Below are 24,009 nucleotides of genomic sequence, written 5' to 3' on the forward strand. Positions count from 1 at the left end.
CCTTTTCTCTTCCACTTAAAGAAGACCCTTTAACATTTCTTGTAAGTCTTGTTTAGTGGTGATGAATTCCTTTAATTTTTGCTTGTCTGGGAAACTCTTTCTCTTTCAATTCTGAAGCATTACCTTGCAACAGATAGAGAATTCTAGGTTGTATGTTTTTTCCTTTCAGCAGGTTAAATAAATCCTGCCACTCCCTTCTGGCCTGTAATGTTTCTGCTGAACAAACAGCTGAACGTCTTATGGAATTTGCTTTGCATGCAATTATTTTTCTCTTGCTGCCTTTGAGAGTCTCTCTTTATCTTTAAATTTTGCCATTTTAATTATAATACGTCTTAGTGTGGATCTCTTTGGGCTCATCTTGTCTGGGACTCTCACCTTCCTGTACCTGAATGTCCATTTCCTTTGCCAGGTTAGGGAGATTTTCAGCCATTATTTCTTCAAAGAAGTTTTCTGTCCCTTTCTCTCTCTCTTTCCTTCTTCGGGGACCCCTAGAATGCAAATGTCAGTATGCTTGATGTTGTCTCAGAAGTTCCTTAAACTCTCATTTTTAAAAATCTTTCTTCTTTTTATGGTTCTGCTTGAGTGATTTTCACTATTCTATTTTTCAGATCACTTATCTATTCTTCTGTGTCATCTAATCTGCTGTTGATTCCTTTTTGTGTATTTTTTATTTCAGTTATTGTATTCTTAAGTTTTGATTGGTTCTTTTTTTTTTTTTTTTTTTTTTTGCAGTACGCGGGCCTCTCACTGCTGTGGCCTCTCCCATTGCGGAGCACAGGCTCCGGACGCACAGGCTCAGCAGCCATGGCCCACGGGCCCCGCCACTCCGCAGCATGTGGGATCTTCCTGGACCGGGGCACGAACCTGTGTCCCCTGCATCGGCAGGTGGACTCTCAACCACTGTGCCACCAGGGAAGCCCGATTGGTTCTTATATTTTCTAAGTCTTCGTTGAAGTTCTCACTGAGTCCCTGCATTCTTTTCCTGAGTTTTATGAGTGCCCTTATGAATGTTTCTTTGAACTTTTTATCAGGTAAATTACTTATCTCCGTTTCATTAAGGTTTTCTTCTGGGGTTTTATTTCATTCCTTTGTTTGGAACATTTTCCTTTGTCTCATTTTGTTTGACTCTTAAATTTTGTTTCTATGAACAGGCTGAAACAGCTATCTCTCCTGGTCCTGAAGGAGTGGGCTTGTGTGAGACCATCCCCTGTGTAGACTGTTTGCACCTAGTGGCTTTGGCAGGCTGGCTGGAGCTGGGGTGTGTGTGAACCAGGGGCTGTCCCTGGGGAGTACTGCACCCAAGGCTGCCTTTGTAGGGCAGTTGAGGCTAGAATGGGCCTGGGCCAGATGCAGCCCTTGGGGAGTACTGTGCCAAGGCACCATGGTGGGGTGCCTGGGGCTGGAGTGGACGCTGGCTGGGGGCAGTCCCTGGGCCTAGGCCACCTTGATGGGATGGCTGGAGCTGGAGTGGGCATGGGTCAGGAGGAGTCCCAGGGGGACTCAAATAATGGCACTCACAGACACCTCCAACCTTGAAGAGGCCCCCAGCAGTTCTGTTTGGCAGGAGCTCTAGAGTTAGTAAACAGATTGCTTTCCCATATAGTCTAGGTGCCCTTTAAATGCCTGATTTTTTGCTGTGTCCCAGGGGAGGTGAGTCTGCACTTGTGCTTCTTAGCAATATCCCTCCCTACTTCTGGGCACTGCGTTTGGGTGGGATTCCCATAGGTACTGTGTCTCCATCTTTCCTACAAGTTTCTACATGGTCCTTCTATGTGCAGTAGTTCTTTTGTCAGCCCTCAGATCTTCAGGAGGGACTGCTCTATATGTAGGTGTAGATTCGGTGTTTCTGTGGTGGAGGTGAGCTCAGGGTCTCCCTATGCCAACATCTTGGAACCCCCTCAAATTTCCTTTCCAAGTAAAATACTCCCCAGGTCTGGTCCAACAATTCTATGTCTAAAATGAATCAGATTCTTCTATAGAGAGAGAAATGTATGTGTTTTTTGTTTTGTTTTAATAAAGTCTTGTTTTAAAATAACACAGAGAATATTATGTGCCTACCTTTAACTTATTCCAACTTGAAATAAACTGAGTATCTGCTAGTTCACAGAAAAAATATCTAGTTCTTCTACGGTGCTCTCAATTGTCATTTATATATGCAAAACTTATATTGTTAGACACAAATATACTCATTGTTGATATATCTTCCCGATTTATTGCTCATTTATCAGTATACAGTATCTCTTTTTGAGATTTCCTTAAGAGCTATTTTGTCCTGATATTGTAATTGATACTTTTCTATCATAAGAAATGCCAAGGTTTATGCTAATTTTTATCTTCACAATAATAAATCCATCATCATTTTAAAGAATCACATAAGTGCATATTATACTTTTCAGATTGCTATTATCTTCTTCATTGTCAAATTCCTTGTGCAGAGTTTTGAAGAGTCTTTCACATTTCTCAGTGATTTTAGCTTTTCAAATTTCTCTCATATATTTCCTTGATTCAAGCTTATGCTTTCTGGCGCAAAATATATTTAAAATTATACTTTACAAATGTATATCAAGGATGTCATTAATATTGCTTATAGTGTCCTCTCCCTTAATTTGGGGGTCCTCTGAGTTACTGGGAAAGTCATTTCCATCCAAATGGGACTAAGAGTAGTTAACTGTTGATAAAATATTTGATGAAAGACAAACAGAGAGAGAAGTTGGACAGAGTTGTAAAACCCTGTTTTTTTCTTTCATCAAAACTTTCTAATTCCTAATTGAAAAAACTAGCTCTGCCAGTTTTTACTGTTCACCAAAAAATCCCAATCCACCTCCTTAAACAAACAGACATTCATATATTTCATTTTTTTACCCTGGTTATTACCGTGATTCAGCTATAGCACTAATCCTACTGAGTTCTTCATGACATAAAAATATGAAACTTTCTTATTAACTACCACATATAAATGTGTTTTACTCTCCTAGCTTTAATGAAAAGATGGTATATATCACAATAATCTCAGAGTGTACGAATAAATAAATTAGAAAAAATCTCCTCTAACGTTTCCAGTAAAATTGGTTCTTTGGGAAGATGTGCTGTGTTTAGCATAATGTCATGTAGACACCCTGCATGGTTGTATCCATGGGCATATGTGCAAAATAGATGAAAATCATGGAAAATACAGGATGAAATATAAACTCCTTAACTTGCCAATGATTATCTATCATCATCTGACTGCCATCTACCAAGCCAGCTTTGCTCCCACCACTGCCCTATTTGCATCCTATATGATAGACATTTGAACTACTTGTTGGTCTTTAAATCACCTGTCCCATTTCATACCTCTGTGCCTTTGCCTGTGTAGTTCCCTTTGCCTTCAGTGCCCTTTAAACGGACTCATTGTCCATCAGGTAAAATCTTATTCACCTTTCAAACCTCAGCTCCACGCATACCTCCTAATGAAAATGTCCCTTATTACGCCAAGAAGAAAAGGAGAATTTGTTTTCTACTCGTGTTGTTCTTTATACTAAGTCCACAATATGCCAATTATCTCACTGTGTTTTAATAACCACTATTTTTAACAAAATGTATTTTTCATCATTAATCCCCATCACTTATTACCTAGCATGGCACATAGTTATTATCGTATAAATATTTGCGGAATGAGGTATTTGAGGTCCAGCCATTTAAAAGCCACAGGAAAATACACTCTAAACACTACACTTCTGGGGTTATATTTGGTATTCCTTTAGTGGGACAAAGACTGGGCTTACCGAACTTTATACAGAACGGTTGTGAAAATTCTCAGCCACATCCTGCAAGACCCGCTGAAGTCCCACAGCATCTGTGAGTGTTCTTCCTCACTGACCTCTCTCTTCTCTGAACCGTGAACACATGAACCTCTGAAAGAGGCTTCAAAGGCCCAATTTCCCATTGAAAAAACCTGGCAGTCACGGGGTAAGAGAATAAATCTCTCAAAATCTGCATCTTTACTTATTATTAAAATAATACTCTTTTGTAGGCTGGGAAAAATGGAGATGGATATCTATTTCAAATGTTGCATAAATCCAATGATAGCAGTTTTGCTCATCTGCCACATGGTCTGTCTTTTGTCCTCTGTTGAAAGATCAGAAGATGAAGTGGACCCTGGCAAGGACAGTCTGCAGAAGGACAAGAGATTTAAACCTGGGGAAGGTAATGAGACATACTAAAATACATATATGTAAGAGTGTGTGTGTCTGTGTGTGTCTGTGTGTAAGTAGGTTTACATTTTTTTCCATGTCCTTTGGTGGCGTCGTTTTTGGAATAAAACAGACATAAGTTTGCCTGGTGACTCCACCATATATTTGCCTCTTTAGCATGAGCAAGTTAACATTAAACTCTTTAAGTTTCAATTTTCTCAACTCTAAAAATACCTTCCTATACAAGGGTATACACACACACACACACACACACACACACACACACACACACACACACACACAATTTCTCCCTTGGTTGTGAACATACACAGTAGTCTGTAGATGCTCACTGTCTTAAAAATGCATACGGTAAGTCTAAGAGAAATAATTTGGCATTACCCAAAGAAATTTAACACATGATTGACTGACTTACTATGGACTGCAAGAGGGAATGAGGCTAGAACCCATCATTTGGTCTCTCCATCTTCCTACCCAAAGAGGCCTCTGAGGTATATGAGCAAAGTACTAGCCTAATGCTCTGTATTTCAATTGAGAAAACAAGACGCAGACAAGTGGCTTGTGTTTCCCCAAATCACAGAGCCAGAACCAGACCTGAGACTTCTGACTTCTATCACAATGCCCGTTCCACTGAAAACCAGAGCATCTTAAATCTGGTTGCATGGTTTGCTCCCGTTTCTCCCCAGATCCACTCTCCACTCTCTTCTGCCCTGTGCTGTCCTGGATGGAGAAGAGCCGAACTTTATGGCTGCTTCAAAAGGCTCCCTTTGCTCCTGGCTCCTAGCTGGGTTCAGTTAATGAGGAGCACCAGCCGGAGGCAGAAGAGGGAAGGATAATGTGGTTGTGACAGCCCTTCCCTGGCTGACTTCCTACGGGGTTACCAGTGGTTGGCTGTTTCCCTGTTAGGTGACCCTCTCCACTGGGCTGCCCTCTCTTTGGGTTCTGATAGCTACTCCCACCCTTTTCTCATTCAGACTTGGGGTGAAACAGTACCCCATTGTTCCCAGCCCCAAGGTACTGGAATATCCCTTCTGGTTTCCCTCCACCCTACTGGTACCTCTGTAAAGAGTCCTTTTATTAAACCTTTTTCAAGTTACCCAATTTGAGTGTGTCAGTGATTTCCTGCTGGGATTATAACTGATACACTAGGGAGCTTTTAAGAAGTACAGATGCCTGGGGGCTTTCCAAAACTCCCCAGGTGATTCTAGCTGATAGTTGGGATTGCAAACTTCTGCACTAAGTCATGATGATGATTTTTGTTGTTGTTGTCGTTGAATCACTAGTTGAATCACTAGGACGTACACACATGCACATGCATACACATTCACATTCAATGAGAATGGTATAGGAAATCTTGGGAACTGAGCTGGCTAGATTCTGGTGATCTGTGGTTTTTGCAGGCTACATATGGATTGATAAATGTTCAAACACTTAGGATGCAGCAGCCTTGTAAACACCTTCAAAATATTTACTTTCATGCTGTTCCTTTCTTCTTCTAACACCCAAATGTCAATTTTAATGGAAGCCACATCTCCCCGTATTGATTGGTTCATCTTGATTTTATTAAGGTTCAGTTTGGCTGCCCAGGAAGCTTTCCTAGTGTTTGAAGCATTTATAAAAATGTATTTGGGAGGGGCAGGGAGGGAGATGAGGTAGGCAGGGGGCAAAGGAAAAAAAATACCACATTTGCCTAAAGTAAAGCACAGTTTTTTGCCAATATTTCATTAATTCAATAAATAAAAATACAAGTAAGCTCCAACGTCAACAGGCTCAAGTTTCCCTCCTAGCTGTGAGACCACAGCACCCCAATGGCTCTAAATGTGTCAACACATGACCTTCCCATCCCAAACTCACCCGTGGGGAGAACATGATTTATGAGGTTGTCTGACCATCCCTGAAAAGGCTTTAAGTATTTTACTTTCATAATAACATGTGGAGCTCCTTCATTCAGTGGTAAATGATTGTGGGTTCTTAGAGAAAAGAGTGAGTTTCTGGGGAAAAATAAGATTTAAACTTGGAAGAGATCTGCAAACAGCTCTGTGGCACCTTATGGTGTGTGAGCTAATTACTTGCCCTAAGTTGCCTAGTAAACTGTCTTTGTTTGGGAAGTTTCATCTCTGTTCCAAAAACTCAAGAGCCAGACAGGGAAGGGAAAAAATGATGGTGTCTGTGGTGAGGCTGGCAAGGCTGCCCTGCCGGCTGGTTATTTGGAAAGGTTTTAGAAGATGTGTTATGAGGTATGGTAATGTGTGTCATTTTTCATGACTGAAGTCAAAGGATTAAGCGGGTTGAGTCTGAGGACTTGGATTTGGCAGTGGAAAATACCAAATAATGTGTGAGCTTTGCATCCCACTGCTGCCTGGGCTCTCCCACCATCCAAGACAGAGGAAGAGGACGCTACTTTTTGGACTGCCAAATGCAACAGTTAGACGATGAGAAATTTGGCTCATTCAACTCTAAAGTCATTTTTATATAGAAGAAAATGAGTTTTGGTTGTTGAAAAAAGTCCCTCTGTTTAGAAGTTGTTAATGGAGAACATGAGTGTTCTTTGAAAAGAATAAGATAAGTCAAAATGGTGGCAATCTCTTATTCTGAGAAAGAGGAAGTGCCCTTAAGAGAAACAGAATATGCAATACCTTTCTCTCAAAGTTTAACTTTTGTTCTGGCTTCTAGGAAACGTGTGTTCAAGGGGAACTGGGGATATACCTAACTCTCCAAGCCAAAGATCCTTAGTTCCAAGTAATGCAAGCTCACTTGAACACATGTAAAACAAAAAAGCAACATTTCTTATAAGGATACAGGAGTATCTCATGGAACTCAACAGGCCAAATGGAGCTCAGTCATAGGAGAGGCCAGAACAGGAGCCAGAAAGCCATGAAGAGGCAAGGCACCTGCTCCATCTGTCCAGCTGTCTGTCTTTCTGGTCTCCTGCTTTACCTTCTCACTCCATTCCGCTTCTCTCATCTTATCCCAAACTTGATTTCTCTCCTTATTCGGGTCCAAGGCTGAAGAGGACCATTCCATAGTGACGTCTTCCATTCCAACGTCACTTGCCTCAAGTGACCAGCCAAGATCGTGAATTAGCTATCCCTTCGAGAGTGTTACCATGTTCAAGACTCTATCTAAGTAATATGCATGTTGAATTAACTCATTTAATCCTCATATTCAACCTATAAGGTTTATCCCCATTTTACAGATAACGAAGTTGAGGCAGAAAAACTAAGTGATTTGGCCAAATTTACATAGCAAATGAGCAGCAGATATGAGTTTCATATCCAGGCAGCCTAACTCCAGAGCCTGTGCTCTTAACCATGGCTGTTCTGCTCCCTGAGCCCCAATGCCATTCCCCAGAAGAGAGAATGTGGCTAGCAACTCTTGGATTTGGTGGGCATCCCACTTCAATCAGCCCTGGGCAAGGTGGTAATGGACGGACCTCAGCAGGACCACATGGCGCAACATGAATTACAGGGCCTGTCTCAGTGCTGGTAAGGAGTCAGTTTTCACAGATTGGGGGCTGGGGATTGGACAGATACCCCAAAGTCTTCCACATTACTCTGTGAAAATGCTTATGCTCTCTGAGCCAAGTCACGGGACAGTGCAGCAATACAGAATTAAAGGTCATGAAAATATGTCAAGCACAGAGGATTTTCCTGGATGTGATTATTTTCAAAGGGGCAACCCTGTATGTGACTGATTATTTTACTTTTTTCTAGTATTCTCTAGAGATGGGAGATTTTAAATTTCCTGCATGGCAGTTCAGCCAGGTTCCTGCAGATTGGGAGTTCTTCTCCCAGTCTAACCTAAATGCCTCTAAGGGCAGCTGAAACTGATTTCTTTGTGTTGCTTTCAAGGTAAACTGCACACAAAAGGAACATGTGAGGATATTCTGAAGTAAACTGAGTGTCACACTGACTTAATTAGAAATTTTTATCAAAAGACTAATAACAAAGGCACAAGAAATTCCTGGAATTATGTGTCTGGAAAGAGTTTCATTAATTTGTGTTTTATATATATATATAAATAAATACATAAGTGAGGAAAGCATTCCAAATCTGAGAGAACATTGGCTCCATAACAGAAATGATGGAGAAGATAAAACTGTGAACTAAGAAACAGGCAATTTTTGGTACATATTTCGGACCCTCACCCCATAAATGCCCTAATGTATGAGGCACTGGCCCATGTGGAAATTTTGATGCATTCAACACTTTCCTAATACAAAATTCCATTGAATGTATATAATATTCCACCACAGCAAATGAACTAAGTAAAAAGAAAAATAAAACAAGATACGCTCATTTTATTCTAAATTGTCCAAAGATGTTTTCAGCTTACTCTCTCCTTCTCAAACTTTCTCGATTTTTCCTTCAAATAATCTTTTCACCTTTGCAGACCCTCAAATCTTTGAGCAGTCCTCATCTCTCTTCTACTGTGGCCAAAGGATTAGTTGATGGTTTGTCCCCACCCCCTCAATACACACACACACACACACACACACACACACACGCATGCACGCGCACACACCTTTCTTGGGTCTATGCCTTGCCATCTTCCCTGCAGCTTGGTTTGGGTCTATTCCACTCCAGGCTCAACCTATAGCAACAAGCAGCCTCCTAGTCTTTCTAGACCTTGTTTCCACTCTTAGAAAACAACAATGGCAGTCAGCTTCCACAGGTTTCACTTCCACCATGTATTTTTGTCATGGCCTCTCTCACTACCCTGTAGAACTAATGGAAGCTGCAACCCAGCCCTCTGTGACCTCTCCAAGTTCCCCATTTAACTAGAAAATTGCATCTCACTCCAACCTCCACCTATGCCATTACTCCAACTCTGCTGAATAACCTGCTCTCCCTTTCAATTACTCTTGGGAATCCCATCTGACTTCCGAGTGATACGTACCAGGGATGTTCAAATGCACGAGCTAAGAACAAACCCCCATTCTACCCAAAGTGAGAAGAAAAAAGTCTTTAACCACCTATAGAAAAGAAAAGAAAAAGTGATACTTTTTTTCTATGTGGATAATACTTTTAAGTTGTCAGCTCTTACACACAACCTCTCATTTCACAATCAAATAGCATCTCTCTGATACAGGTAGGCCGTGGATTATTTTTGTTGCTATTTGACAGACGAGGAATCTGACAATCTTTTGATTTCAGGTCCATCCCACACCATATCTCCAGGACTAAGAACCTGTTTCACAGGCACCAAAGCTTCGGTCAAGTGCTCTAGTGACCAGGCTAGAATGCTTTATTGCTAGAGATGGCTGCACAGGCACACACTACAAACGTTTGATTCATTTCTTTAACAAATACTTACTGAGTCCATGTGCCAGCCACCGAGCTAGTACTTTCTTCCAGCTTGCTAGAAGTATTTGCTAAAGACCTTTGCAGGAGTTGGGGGGCAGAGACTTTCAAGGGTATTGAGCTAGAGGCCATGGCCAACCGCTGATAGGGAAGGTTCGGTGGCCCTGACCATCAGTCTTGCCCACAGATGCCCCTGGGGTTAGATGATGCCACCAGTTTCTTTAGGATATCTCCTTTGGTGATTCCTTCACTGTCACTGCTATTAGCCAATGTCTCTCCGCCAGTACTTCCTTCACCTGCTTTCCCAACTCTCACTAATGCTCAGGGCTCTCCCTGCCCCCAGTCCCTTCCAGTCACGAGGAAAGCTCATCAAACCAGCCAATCTAGAAGCTCTCCTCTTCCAGGAATCTCTTCACAAAGCACAGTGCTTAAAGGGGGGCAATATTTATTCATATGAATGAATTAATGGTTGAATTTCAGATACTTCTTGATCAAGATGGGAGGGTTTAGCTACAAGGTGATCTCTGGCTGAAGGAAGCCTTCCTGAGGTGACTCAAAGTACCTTAAAGAGTCCACACCATTCTGCTTACTCTCAAGGCCAGCTCTGAAGGAAAGTTTCACTGTACTCTACACAAAGAAGGGCCTGGGACTCAAATGACCTGAGCTGTCTGCAAAATTGACTCCTAGGATTTGTTTTAAACCATCATCTGTCTCCCGTCCCAAGTTCTCTGGCATCGGTGGAGAAGCACTTCTCTTTGAGACTTAGGAGGCTTTTGTGAACACACGGTCCTTGACTTTCATTTCACAGACACACTAGTGCAGTGTAGGAGGGGTTTGGCTGCACAGCTGGTGCCATCCTGTGTGTGTGGATGGTGACTTTGGAAAAGACACACTTTCTGGGAATGTGGGGAAGGACCCTATAAAGGAGACGTCATTCAGGCCAGCTGTGTCGAGTGGTGGGTGCAGCACGTCAGGATGGGAAGTGAAAAGACCAACTTTCAGTCTCTGCTCTCTCCCATCTGGGGCTGACCTTACCAAGGCATTTCCCCTCTCTGTGTCTCAGGTTGCCCAGCTGGGGTTGGAGTATACCAAATCTTTAAGTTTTTTTGCAAAGTCTTAGATTCTGGGATTCCTTGGACTTTGCTCTTAAGCCAGTCTTTATGACTCTGGTTTCACCAGAAACTCTTTGTGAAGAACAGGCCCAGCTGTGGGAGGTGTCAGTGAGAGACACCAAGTCAAACTGAGGGTGCAGGGAGCAGAAAAGAACCATAAACCGTGTGCCACCAGGGCTCACGATTCTCAATCTTTTAAAGGCCTGGCAGGTGGCAGGTAATATGGGATGTGCTAGATCTATAGCAGTAGGGAACTGTGACGATCGCTTTAAACCAGAGAGGGCATGCCCCACCTAAAGGCACTCAAATTCATGTCTTTTAAGCACAGCACCTGTCGAACGGAACAAATCTGTGGGTTGGCTTATACCCAATGGCAGCAGGTTTGAGACCCCACACCATCTCCAGAATTAGAGAAAATACTTTTCCTGAAGGCAGCCAACTTGTCTGTCACCAGCCAAGTAATTTTTCTTTTCAGAAAGTCAGATCAGTGGATTCCATTTCTATCAGATGTTTCCCACGGAATGCAAAAGCAGAGACAAACAAGTGGATCAGGCAGGAAGGAGCTTAAAATCTTACAGCCCATCTCAATTGCACTAGGCCTCAAGCATCAACCTCAAAGTTGGTTCTGTTGTCAAGAAAAGCTTGTCTGCAGCCCAAATGATCCCCAGTTGCCTTCTGAACTGAGCAGAGCCGGGGAGCTGGGCAGAGTCACATAGGAGCGCAGCTTTTCAGATGAGAGAACAGCAGGCAAGAAATGGAGACTTCTTGCTAAGCCCCATTAACGCTTTAATAGAGCTTAAAGCCAACGGTTCTCTTTGAAAATGCTTTATTCATAATTGACCAATTGTCATTAGATATAGTTACACTCCGTGGCATCTTATTAGAAGGAGCTTGTTTGAAGCCCCCTCCCCAAGCATTCACAGTAAATTCCTAACAGATGATGTCATAACAGGCCGTTACAACCCACAACATGTAGACACCATTAAAGCAATGTGTGTGCCTTTTTGGTACTGAAAGATCTAACTTTATTATGAAGTTTGCTATAAAATCTGCTATGATGTATTTAATAATATTAAAGCGTATATTCTTTAATATCAAAGTCACACTGCCCCATGATTCCTGTTATTCCTGCCACAAATGAGAATTGCCAAATCTATCAGCTCAGCTTTTAAACACTTCCTTAAGAGATTTCTTTCTTTCTTCTTTCCATGTCTTCATTACTTTTTTTTTTGCCATGAAAAAGCAGATGTTCTAAAGCTACAAGTAACTGAAAACCAGCAATATACACTCAAAGGCTGAAACCTAATATTTACGATAAGCTGATCCAATGAGAAATGTCTCCCCAGTGACCCTGGCCATGAAGTGGGAACCCGTGTGGTCACTGGTCCTGGTGAGACAGTTGTCATTTATCAGAACCCCTGCACTATGATTCTCAATTAGGGACTTTCCTGACATCAGCAACTCTCCACCCACTTGATACAAAAAGCAAAATAAATATGAAATCCATCCTTACTGCATCACATTCCATTGGCTTTACAATAGCCATATAAAGTAGTTATTATGGGTTCCATAATTTATGCAAGGAGATTTGGACTTTTGGGTGGCAGTGGGCTCTACTTTTTGTCTCTATCACTATAGCAAACATTAAATTTTCTAATAAATCCTTCAGGTGGAAACCACTGTCATAAATATGTATTTCTAACTGCTAATGAGAACTAGAGATGTTTATATTCAGACCAATGGCAAAAACAAGAGAAAGACTGGTATTCCCTAGAAGAAACCATAAAATTCAGACTGTGGTAGGGACTTGACTAATTGCAGTACTAAATTGCTAACCTTGGACTGTTGGGGAGGAGTCTGCATGTTGTGGAGAAATCAGAGCCTCCCGCAAGAGCTTCTGGTCCAAACATGTTCTGTACATTCCATCACTTGCAGATTAACTTGATATACAAAGTCCTCTTTTAAAATGCAAGCATCCCTTAGAGGGTTAAGCCAGTGGATTATTATTTTTTTGGTACACCTCTCCTAACTGTGGTAATCTTCAGACGATTCTCTTTAATTCAATCTACTGAACATTTTAGTGAGTGCCTACTAGGTATAAAATAGAGTGCTACGCCAATTACGGGTAACAGAAACAAATACTGTCCAAATCCTCTTAATGGCGCCTCGGAGGAGATACTGCAGTTTCCCAACAAGAAGTTTTTTCAAGTAACTCAAGTGAAAGGCTCCTGCTCCTCCTTTTCTTCCAGAACCCTCTGGATCCTTCTTATTGTCCCCATTGAGATATTGCATGTTCAATTTGTTCCCCTAGCCGGCCCTGTCTATCTGCAATTTCTTAATCCCTCGGCTCCACGTGCCTGCTCTCCCTCTTCTAGAACCCTATTTGGGCCAGAGCTCTGGGCTTCCACTTGCCAAGAGGAAATGCTTCCATCTGTTCAGATGGAAAAGACTGTATTTCTGTAGGCCCAGCACGAGTCAGCCTGCAGATTATTGTTGGAGGGAACACTTATTCCCCAGTCTAGTAAATCCATGAGTGGGATTCCAGAAAGACTCACCCCTGTGGTTTTCCTCTCACCCCTCATTACTGACCACTCCTGACCCTGCTCCCAGTGGAATGGTTAATTGACTGTGAGTTGGGAAGAAAAAGTGGGCATACATGGCTCAGGGCCCTCTTTTCCTTTCTCTGGACTCACCCGTCTGCAGAAGGATGCATCTGTCTGTGCAGGGCCATGAGTAAGGGGTCTGCCCCTGGAGGTGAGACCTGTAATTGAGGAGAGGAGGTCAGATTCAATTCAGCAGTGTGTTACAAAGCCCATTTAGCCTCCACCAAAGCCATATTCTGTAACCCACCCTGAATCAGTGAAAAGCTGATGTTTGGATCTGTATGGGTCCATTCTCTGTGCCTACCTCTTATCTGTTCTGAATATTGCAAGGAAGAGGTCTATTTTTCTTTGGGGTCCCCCAAAGCTAGCACTTTTACACCTCCCGCGCTACAAGTGGTACTGACTCCACCCTGTGCTCCAGGTCTGTCGCCTGCAGCATTTACGTGGAGACATGTTCCTTAAAAACAGATGCAGGATCATTCCCTGGGCTGTTCTGGAAATCCTGCCTGGTACACTGCCATCCAATCCCATTCCTCATGGGAGAGATGCTTCTTTCTGGATAGAAGTAGGCAGAGTGATCTGATTAAATCCTTACTAATGAAATGTTAGGGAAGTGATACTACATTCCCCTTCTCAGAAGTGTTCCCGGTGATTTTAATGGAGGATCACATGGGGAACTAGCTAACCAAACGTGATGCGTCACTGTGGCAGGATTTCAGGCATACCTGAGCCAGATATTTGGGAAAAAATCTAATCACCCTGCACTAAGGATGGAAAGCTTAAATGCTCACAGATACCAGGCAGGGAACAGAAATGACTAAAGCTTCCTAGTATAAGAAAACCACCAGCTCAAGCATGGTGATAACTGGCAGCTGGTATTTGGATCTGACATTAAGAAATAATACAGAGTGGAAGGGATTCAGGCAAGCCTGATACTGTGGGCCACAAATAGCTTCAGACAGTGTACAGCAAAAGCAGCTCTTTAAATTCTCTATTTAAAAGAAGCAGCCTCTACTCAGGGCCAAAATATTGTCGTCGTGTGGAATGGGGTTAATGGATCTTTTGCATTTTCAAAAGAAACAAGTCAAAAATGTGGATTTTTATGTAAAAAGATATGCTCCTTCGATGTTAGCAATGAATTCATTAAGAAAACAAGATCAAACAACAACAGTAACAATAATCCCCACCCCCACCCGTATTGGCTCTGACTGTGTAGGAGGTGTGAGATTGTCCTCAGGCCCAAGCTGGCCCAGGGGTGTTCTTTGCCCCCTCTGGCCATCACTGAGTCTGGCTTTCCCTCTCCCCTCCCTTCCCTCTTATACATTAGTTAGTTAATCTCTGGCATTTCTAATTCTGATTTTTAAGATCACCATGGAAACCTTCAAGGAGATGAGTGTAGACTCATTTTCAATAGAATGAACTCTGGCTAGCTAAAAAAAGGCTTGTTTTTCAGCCATGAAGAGCTGCTAATACCACCCTGAACGTATGATATAACTGGTGCCTTCTGACGTTACTTAAAAAGTTGAATTATACCAGGGGAAAACAATGATGGAATTATTATAAAATTCAGGCTTCTTCAAAGCACACGATTTTCCACCATGGACTCTAACGTCTTTAAAGCCTAAAACACCTGAATAAATCTGGGAGTAAGGATATATCTTTTAAATTACAGCCTTTATCAGCATTCCTGGTGTCTCTCTCTTCAGCCTCCCTCAGGGTTTCACCTTGAAACTTAGCAACTTTATCCTCCTTACAACAACTTATTCCTCCAAGATGAAACGGGCTCAATAACGTGGTCCAACTGAACTTAAAGGATGTTAATCTTAACAAACCAACATTAAGAAAAGGCAAATTCTCCCACTCCATTGGGTACCTGATGACAAGGCCCTCTAGGTTTTAGAGAACCTTAAGGAAATGTGGTCTGAGTACTGAAAAGAGGCCATGTGTGTACAAGGGAAGCAGGCACTAGTCTATTGGGATCTCATCGCGTTAAGAGCCTGGTCAGCCCCACAGCATGGGAGGGGTCCCCACTGCAGAGGGCGATGGAGTGTGATGAAAACAAAAGGGCAGTGATGACTTTCTCCTCAAAATCCCTACCAGAGAGGACAGCTGTATGGAGACTGGGTCCTAAATACCCTAAGCTTATGGAGACAAAACAAGCAGTTTGGGGTGTTAGAATCAGATACATTCAATGAAATGACTGGGGATCGGGGCCAAAGGAGGGGGTCCAACAAGAAGTATTTTTTCACTGACTTAAGCTGGTTCCTCATCTGATCCTTCAGAAGACAAGTTGTTTGGCTTAATGCACCTGCCTATTGGTGTTTGGGTGTGTATTTCTGTCCTCAGAACCACCAGTTAGTTGACATAATTTAGCCCTCATGGAGAGCTATGCTGCTTTAAAATGCATTTAGAATGATCAGTTCTTCAGAGGCATTTGTTTGTTTCAGAAATTGGTTTCCGGATACAGAAGCCATCAAACTTCCTCCCGGGTGAAGGAAGATGGGCTTAGAACCCAGTTGCATCTGGGCAGATTAACGTCTGTCTACCCACAAACCCAGACCAAGACATGGTGGGGAAGGGGAGGGACTTAAGTGCTTTTCAATCCAGTTCAACAAAGAATTATTCAGAGATTCGTGTCTTAAAGGAGTTGATAGCTCAGAAGATAGCAGGCCATGACACACTGCGTTTGGTGGCTAGAGTGCTCATGCAGCCAGGCTTGCCTGGAACGGTCCTAGTTTCCACCTTTAGCCCCAGTGCACTGGTTACTCAGGAAAGTGTATCTGATGGGGAAACAAATGATATTTATTCCTTGGCTCTGACTGTCTCTCCAAGTAAGATGCAACAGCAAGGTTGTTGATGCTGCCAAGAAATTTCTTCAAAGCCCTTTAGAAATGGCTCCAGTGTTCATGCCATCCCAGCCCCCAAAGGAACGCAGCAGCTTTGTTCTGCAAGGTGTAAACCTGCCCCACCTCCACCATTCTCCTTGCGCACATCAGAACAGGGATGTCAGATTCAGCAAAATCTTAAAATAAAGGACACCCAGTGGAATTGGGATTCCAGAGAAACAATGAATAATTTTTTAGTATAACCTGTGTGTCTGTGGCTATGCTCCACGGACACCCATCCTGCCCACCGGCTTCCTTCCTCCCGGCCTGGACGTCACAGGGAGCCCAAGGGGAGTCCCTGCCTTCTCTACCCTCTTCTCCCAGAGTCAAAACATTTTCTTTTTCTGGGTGGAAGATGAAGGGCTGCCCAGGGAGGCCTGCTCCTGGAGGATAGGGGAGTGAGATGATGATTTTCCAGGAAGATGGAGAAATACAACCCTCTGGAAGAATGAGCAGCTTCTTGGAAGGTTCAGGGCTCTGACTGGAACTCTCAGTCCTTTGCCCTTATCATTCTTGCCTCCAGCCCTACAGGAGTGGGAATGTGGAAGCCCTGGTGGGACCAGAGCCAGGCCCTCCCTCCCGGCGGGTGTGGAGAGCAGCGTCACCTTCACCCTCACATGCCCTCAGACCCTGTGGTCTGAGGTGTCTGGGATGCGGCTGTGTGTGTGAGCCCGCCAAGGCCAGTGTTAAAGTGTGCCCGCATCTACCTGAGGGGATTCTAGGGCACACGCGGGAAAACATACACACCGCTACTCACCAAACACATTTCACACCTTGGGTACCGTTTGGGAGGGGAGAGAGGCGGGGAGCAGCGGGGGTGGGGGAAGGAGGGAGAGAGGAGGAGGGAGGAGAAGAGGGACAGTGCATGGGGAGGAAGGAGGAGGCTGCTTCAACTTCGCTGCTTCTCCTTTCATGCCTCCTGTGATTTAGTAACGTTTTTGATCTGCTGAAGCTGTCTTCCCTCTGAAACTGAATTCTGAGCATGCAAACTAGGTGGACTTTACTTTGAAGAGATCTATATTCAAAGATTATAAAGGTGAAGCTAGGGAGGCTGAGACCATTACTTGTCTAGGGCTCCTGGCCCCAGAAGGACTTGCTGAAGTTGTTTCTCTTCTCGAGCATGGTAGGTGAGTGCTGAGGAGGGACTGGGTGTGTGACTCTAAGGGCAGGTCACTGTTTTCAAAGTGAAGGAATCTACCTAGCAGTGGGTTAGGACATAAATGGCGTGGTTACAGTCACCATTAAATCAATGAAACAGAATAGAATATGATAGAAAGAAAAGACTACAGCACACATAGTAAGGATCCACATTGTTGTGTAATCTCTCTCTCTCTCTCTCTCTCTCTCTAGATATGTGTATATCATATGTACGTACAGGGCCATGATATAAAATACATTTATGTATTTCTTATGATGGGTCATAGTTTAAAAATTTTGAAAGCTCTTGGAGTAGGTACCTTTTTAATAGGGGCATGAATGAATACACGTTGTGCGTGGGGTGATGGACCCTGCTCCCAAGGTCTCCTAGCAGCTGGCAAAGACTAGGAAAGAGCAGAGACTGTGAGGAAAAAATAAGAGAGAGAGAGAGAGAGAGAGAGAGAGAGAGAGAGAGAGAGTGTGTGTGTGTGTGATAGTTTATTTTACAGAATTCTCGAGGAATTAAATGTGTACCAAGGAGTCCAATAGACAAATACACAATGCAAATACATATATAATGTGAAAGTAACAGCACATATATGCTTCTGTAGAACTCAATTAACCAAAGATTATATGACAACAACTTCAAAGGCAGAGGTTAACAAACTATAGCTCAGGGACCAGATCCATCCCACTGTCTGTTTTTGTAAATAAAGTTTTCTTGTAACATGATCGTGCCTGTTCATTTATGGATGCTATGGTGTTTCTGCCCCATAGTGGCAGAGTTGAGTAGTCACAGTAGAGACCGTAAGGCCCACAGAACCTAAAATATTTACCTTCTGGCCCTTTATAAGGCTGACGCTTCCTCCATGGCAATGCCTAATAACTCAGAATCACAGAGGTATTTAGACCAGCTGACACCCACTAGCAGTCTTCAGTCCTGCTGAGGCTCTTGGCAACACAGCCAGGGAAGGCCCAGACTGCCTCCTGACTGCAGGATCTCTGTCTGAAGGTACCAGGTTCCCTTGGGTCTACCTCACAGTTCTAACCAGCCCTCTTTTCTAGACAGACATCAATGTATATTTTCTCACATAGTTACACTGCAGGGAGAATAGGTAAAGCATGACTTTCTGAGGCTCAGAGATGGACCTACTAACGAGGCCAATTAAAGCTGGGAGTGTGAATGCAATTACTCCTGGGAGCGCACTGTGTCAAGAACCAAAGGGGCTACAGTGAATTTGACCCACATCTACCCATCTCTTGCCCTTCCCCAAGGGAAAGCACTGCCAGAAAAGAGATGGGGAGAGTGGAAAGAGCGAGAGCTAGTGTATCCACGAGGCAAGCTGCCTTCAAGTCTGTCTGTGAACTGAATAGACTCTGAAGCCTCCCATATCTGGACATACCTTCTGGGTTCCAAAGTGCAATGGAATGTCCTAGACTTTGTAGTTCAGCCCTCGTTTCATACATTTTTATTCCTTTCACCAAAGTGATTTGTTGAATCTGTCACTTGGTGGGTTGGGTTATTATTGCTTTGCAAGACTTTTTAGATTAGAAAGCTCACAAATCAGGAAAATCCTGTCAGACCGCGTGTTGAAATCGCTGGTTCACAAAGTTTTGTCACCTGCTCTAGAAACTAGAAATAGGACCTGCCTCTGGCAAAATTATGATGTGAATAAAGTTCGCTTCCCAAGTCCCCAGCCTGGCCCTTCTCTCTTCCTCTGGAACAGCTTTTTTCTCGCCATTCTGACCACCATGGCTCCAGCATCATTACAGGTTCACTGGCACAGGTGTTTGAGGCTAAGTCATGGGGTTCCCTTACGGTGTTGAACTTGGGGATGTTGGAGGTAAACCTCATTCTAACAATAGGAGGGTATGTTGCTCCATGGAGAAAGTGGTGAAAGAAACTGGGGGCAGGGAGGTCCACGTCACCATGAGAAGTCACAACATGCAGTTGGCATTCATTCCATCGATGGCTGGGAGGGGCCTGAGAACCTTGGCTGAAGGCAGACTAATTTGAAACTGGAACCTTCAATTAGTAATGAAGGGCAAATTCTTTGCTTGATTCTTGAGTTTAGTCTCAGAATGGTTCAGGGAACTTTTTTTTTTAGACTCTCAGTTTCCACTTCTGTGACACAGAACTGGTTACCACTGAGGGGTGAGGAAGACTATCAGTGGGGAATGCTTATTATTCTATTCTTTGCAACTCCAGAGCAGAGCCATGTGATAACCAAGATGGGAAATCTGGGTGTATGCCCAGAATAGTGGGAGAGTTTCTCTCTAGCACCTGTGTCTCTTGCTTGCAATTTCAGTCTAAAGTGGTTTAGGAGAAAGTGACCCAGGGACGGGGCTGACACCAGAATGGTGGTATCCATCAGAAAGGCCTTGAGGTGCAAACACACCTGGCCCAGCTTCTACTCTTGGGCTTCCTCCACTGGGCTCTGCGCCGGCCAGAGATTTCTGCCAGCATCATGGTTGCAGAAAGCCAGCTCACTGCGTGTCAGCCTTACAACCCCTTAAGCCCATAGGTCCTCTTTGTACCTGCCAGACACTTTTAATAATTCCAGCCATTGTCAAGGTCTAGCCCCTCCCAATACAGCACTCCAGGCTGGCTCTCCTACAATTCACGCTGCAAGCCTAAAATTTTTCTCCTTTTGGCACTTCTAAGGGAAGAGGTGTTGAAAAGAACCCAGCACAGATGGAAATGGGATTCCATTACTTGGTAAATATCTGAATGGCGTTTCTTTTTAATTCGATATGAGAGTTTTAGCACATTTAAAAATTTCCCTACCCTAATTATAAAACCCATTTTATTAAAGGTGCACACACCTTGCTTGTAGCTGGTGAAATTTTGGCTCTGAGGTGGGTTGCTGTGTGAGAATTCCACCCCAGGTGCTGTTTTAAGTCTGTTAGTAACTGGTTTAGCACTTGCCAGTTTCCCTCCCTGGGTAATGACAGAGACGCTAACACAATAGCAAAGCTGTTAATCCCAAACACGTTACTAATAAGGCAAGCTGCCTTGCTGGAGGTTGCAGAGAGGATGGGAGATGGATGTGGAAATGCTAATACTCGAGCTCACACTCTCATACCCATGGATTTGTGGATAATGAGGAACGTACTGCTTTTCTCAAAACATCACAACCCAGAGCTTTCTCACTAATCACATGCCAACAACTGATGTTTAGTATTTAGGAGGCAGTGAAGGTGAAGAGTCAGTGTGGATGTGTTCACCCTGTGGATGGTGTGTTCACCTCATGGATGGTGTCTTCATCCCATGGAGGGCACTCAAAAGATTCTTGTGGTACACAACTTTCTTCATCATTTTTGACATGCTTCTCTATGTGATTTATTGCCCCTTTGGACATGCGGTAGATTCTGTAGATATTTAGTTGTGAAAAAGAAAATCAATAAATATGTAAGTGAAAGCAAACCCCTCTCAAACTGGGCTAGTTTCAGAAAATAGCAAAATCAAGGAGGCTGGATATTGTACACTTTGGGTCGAATGTAGTTTTGGAAGCATGATGTGGCCAAGTTCAAGAACTCTGAGGAGGTGGGAAGAAGGAGAGAAGTCATGGAAACTGATTCTTTCCTTTCCCTATAGAACAGGTGCAAGCAGCTGTGGGGGAACCACACAAACTTCAACTTGGATTTGGAAATAAAAACTGCACGGTGGAATTTAATCTTTACATAGCCTCAGTCCTAGCTCAGAATCTCCTTGTCCTGGACATGCTTAATATTTGGTAGATTTCACCCCATGATAGGTTTGGTGGTGGCGGAGGGGTAGCCACTGACCAAAATGATATATCTGGCTTGACACATAGTTCTGGAAAGCCATAAGGAATTCCTCAACGTAGTCATAAATTAGAATAATTTTTGGAAGCTTTCAAATAATATCAGTGCCTGAGTTCACCTCTGTAGACTGGGTTTCAATCAGTTTAGTGCAGGCTCCTGAGAACTATAGTTTCCAAAACTTTCCAGGTGATTCTGATGCTCTACAACATTTGAGAAGAATTTCTATGTTTTCCAGACTTAAATTTTTTTAAAGAAGATTGGCTTAGAGTTGTCAACACTTTACCAAGTAAGGAAAAAGAAACTGTTATCACCATCATTTCATCAAAAAGACAGATGAACACCGAGGAAAGAATTGGAAGGACAGATCTTTAAACACATTTAACTTTATAAAGACTCACTAAGTTGCCACACCCATGTTTATAGCAGCATCATTTACGAATGGTACCAAAAAGTGGAAGTAATCCAAATGTCTGCTGATGGAATGGACAAATAAAATGCGGTATGTCCGTATAATGGTATATTGTTTGGCCTTAAAGAGGAAGAAAATTCTGACACATGCTACAACATGGATGAACCTGGTGGATACTGTACTAAGTGAAATAAGTCAGTCACAAAAGGACAAATACTATTTCATTCTATTTACATGAGATGCCTAGAGTAGTCAAGTTCATACAGACAGAAAGTAGAATGATGGATTCCAGGGTCTGGGGGTTGGGGAGTTATTATTTCATGGCTATGGACTTTCAGTTGGAGAAGATGAAGAAGTTCTGGAAATGGATGGTGGTAATGATTGCACAACAATTTGAGTGTACTTAATGTTATTGAACTATACACTTAAAATTGTTAAAATGGTGAAATTCATGTTACATATATTTTATTCCAATTTTTAAAATTCACAAAATTGCCTTTATGGTTCTCATTTTGTGTGCTAACTGGTATCTGAAAGCCCAGGATAAAGGAATCTCTCAAGGCTTAGAGAGAGGAAGCACTACTGTGAGTGCAGCCCAAATGGCCGAATCCATTTACACAGGAACAATTCACAGTCGGAAAACCTTGCCTCCAGATAGACTGCAACAACCCAACCCAGGCTGCGTGATGGAGAGGCACTTCTAGATTATAAAACACACTGGCCATGCCCCTGGAAAAACTAAACAATCTCCTCAAACACACAAGTGCCCTAGGTCAGGGTCAACTTGTCCTTAAAAGTATTTGGTATGTTTTATGGGCAGAGATACCTAGAGGATGATGGACGCAAGAAAGTTTTCAAGAAACCAGAGATTTGGCCCTAATATTAGTTTAAGTAGGCAACAACAGCTGGTGACGCCTCATTTTTTCTTCACAAAGCAATAGAGCAAAGTAGAAAAGGACTGCACAGGGGTTAAAAGCAAAACAACTCAAGACCCACAGAAAGCCATTTACAGACAAGATGTTCTCTGGATAGTTAACTATTGGTGAAATTACAGGATTACATGAAGAGCAATATTGTTCTTTATTATAGTAGTTGCTTCTTATTAACACATATGTATGTAATATACATATATATGCCTATATGTACATACATACACATATGAAATGGAGGTTTATTATGACTGGTTAGTAACTTTTTTAAAATTCAGATTAATCTGTTCTTAGCAACGCCAACCCTGAGAGCCTAAAAGGCAGGCCATATAACTGGAATTTATAATCATGAAATTTTTGTACTGTATTAAGAATCTCTGTGGGTGATAATAGAGCACTAAAATAGCTAGCATTGCATTGATGTTTCTCACTCTCTACATTTGTTTAATTTCTCTGCCAGAGACACATGCTTAACTTGTCTTGGTAGATTTTTGTAATGTGCCTTTCAAATGTAAAACTGTATTCAAGCATTCCAATTTTATCAAGTAGCAGAAACACCCAGGCTGTTGGCCAAAATTTGCATGTTTGTTACTGCATTCCATACCCAGATATTTCAGCGCTGAAGAATAAAAACAATTTTCTAAAATGTTATTGGATCCATAATTCTGGCAGCAGGTTAATTCACTTAGCCATTTCCATTAAAGCAATAATTATTGGCACACAATCTTAGGAATCACCATGCACAGTGATAATCAATTCCAGTTGAAATAGCCTTTTTAGTTCAACAAATGTTTGTTAAGTAACTACTATATGTAATGCTCTATAATTTCTTACCTTTATCTAGCACTTCAGAATTGTGAAAATCGTGTTCATTATCTCATTGGATTCTGACAGAACCCTGTGAGGAGGATAGCAGGAAACTGAGGTACAGAGAGATTAAATGCTCTGCTCAAGATCTTGGACCTCGTAAAAGTGATGTAGTCACAATAAAATCGAGATTTTCTCAAGCATATTCCAGTCTTTTCTGTGCTGCCCCACATTACTCCTCCTCATTGTCACCACTCATTGCTGGTGTTTATCTGAAAATATCCTCTGCTAGTCCTCTGAGTAAACTTTTTGTGCCAATTTGGCTTTTTTTTTTTTTCTAGAATGCTCTGCAATCTCACTAAGCAACATGCCATGTGACTCAGATGGTCTTCTCATAAGCTCAGTTAACTTGCCTACCAGTAAATGCCATTCAATTCGCCTACTTTCCCTAACACTAATCATAGCTTTGCATGCCTCTTTCTTCCAGTGGGAGAAATGAGAGGGGAAGCTTTGCCTTTGCCCCAGTGTAGGTGGTGTGACATGATGTGCAGAGGAGTCTGAGAGTCAAGAGACCTCAGCTCTGGTCTTGGGTCTGCTACTGACTAGACATGAGATGTTGGACAAGGCATTATGCCACCACAGCCTTAGTTTCCTACCACATAGGAATTGTGATGCCTTTTATGACCTTCTCAGAAGGATGAGATTAACAAAGAATATGTGAAGAATTTGAAGGTAAACTCTATATTAATGTAAATATTGCCAAGACTTTTTGGTATTCTGACTACCCTTAAATGTGGGGGGATAAAGAAACTTCCTAATGACTGTCCTGAGTCATATATTTATAT

At 42.6% G+C, this 24,009-nt stretch overlaps 1 protein-coding gene across 18 annotated transcripts in view; it reads right to left on the reverse strand.

The window, feature by feature from the left end:
- Positions 1–24,009, reverse strand: part of MEIS1 (Meis homeobox 1) — a 964,979-nt gene that overhangs the window by 375,492 nt on the left and 565,478 nt on the right. For 16 of the 18 annotated variants that reach the window (XM_079941540.1, XM_079941543.1, XM_079941545.1 and 13 more), the window contains one exon: positions 13,299–13,366. The exons of 1 other annotated variant lie outside the window; for it this stretch is intronic. The gene's annotated coding sequence lies outside the window, so the exon portion shown is untranslated. Of the gene's footprint in view, positions 1–13,298; positions 13,367–23,191; positions 23,256–24,009 lie in introns of all 18 variants that reach the window. One more of the 18 variants, XM_079941533.1, reaches the window with a different exon arrangement.

The sequence above is a fragment of the Stenella coeruleoalba genome (assembly GCF_951394435.1).
Source record: "Stenella coeruleoalba genome assembly, chromosome: 13".
Classification (NCBI taxonomy): domain Eukaryota; kingdom Metazoa; phylum Chordata; class Mammalia; order Artiodactyla; family Delphinidae; genus Stenella; species Stenella coeruleoalba.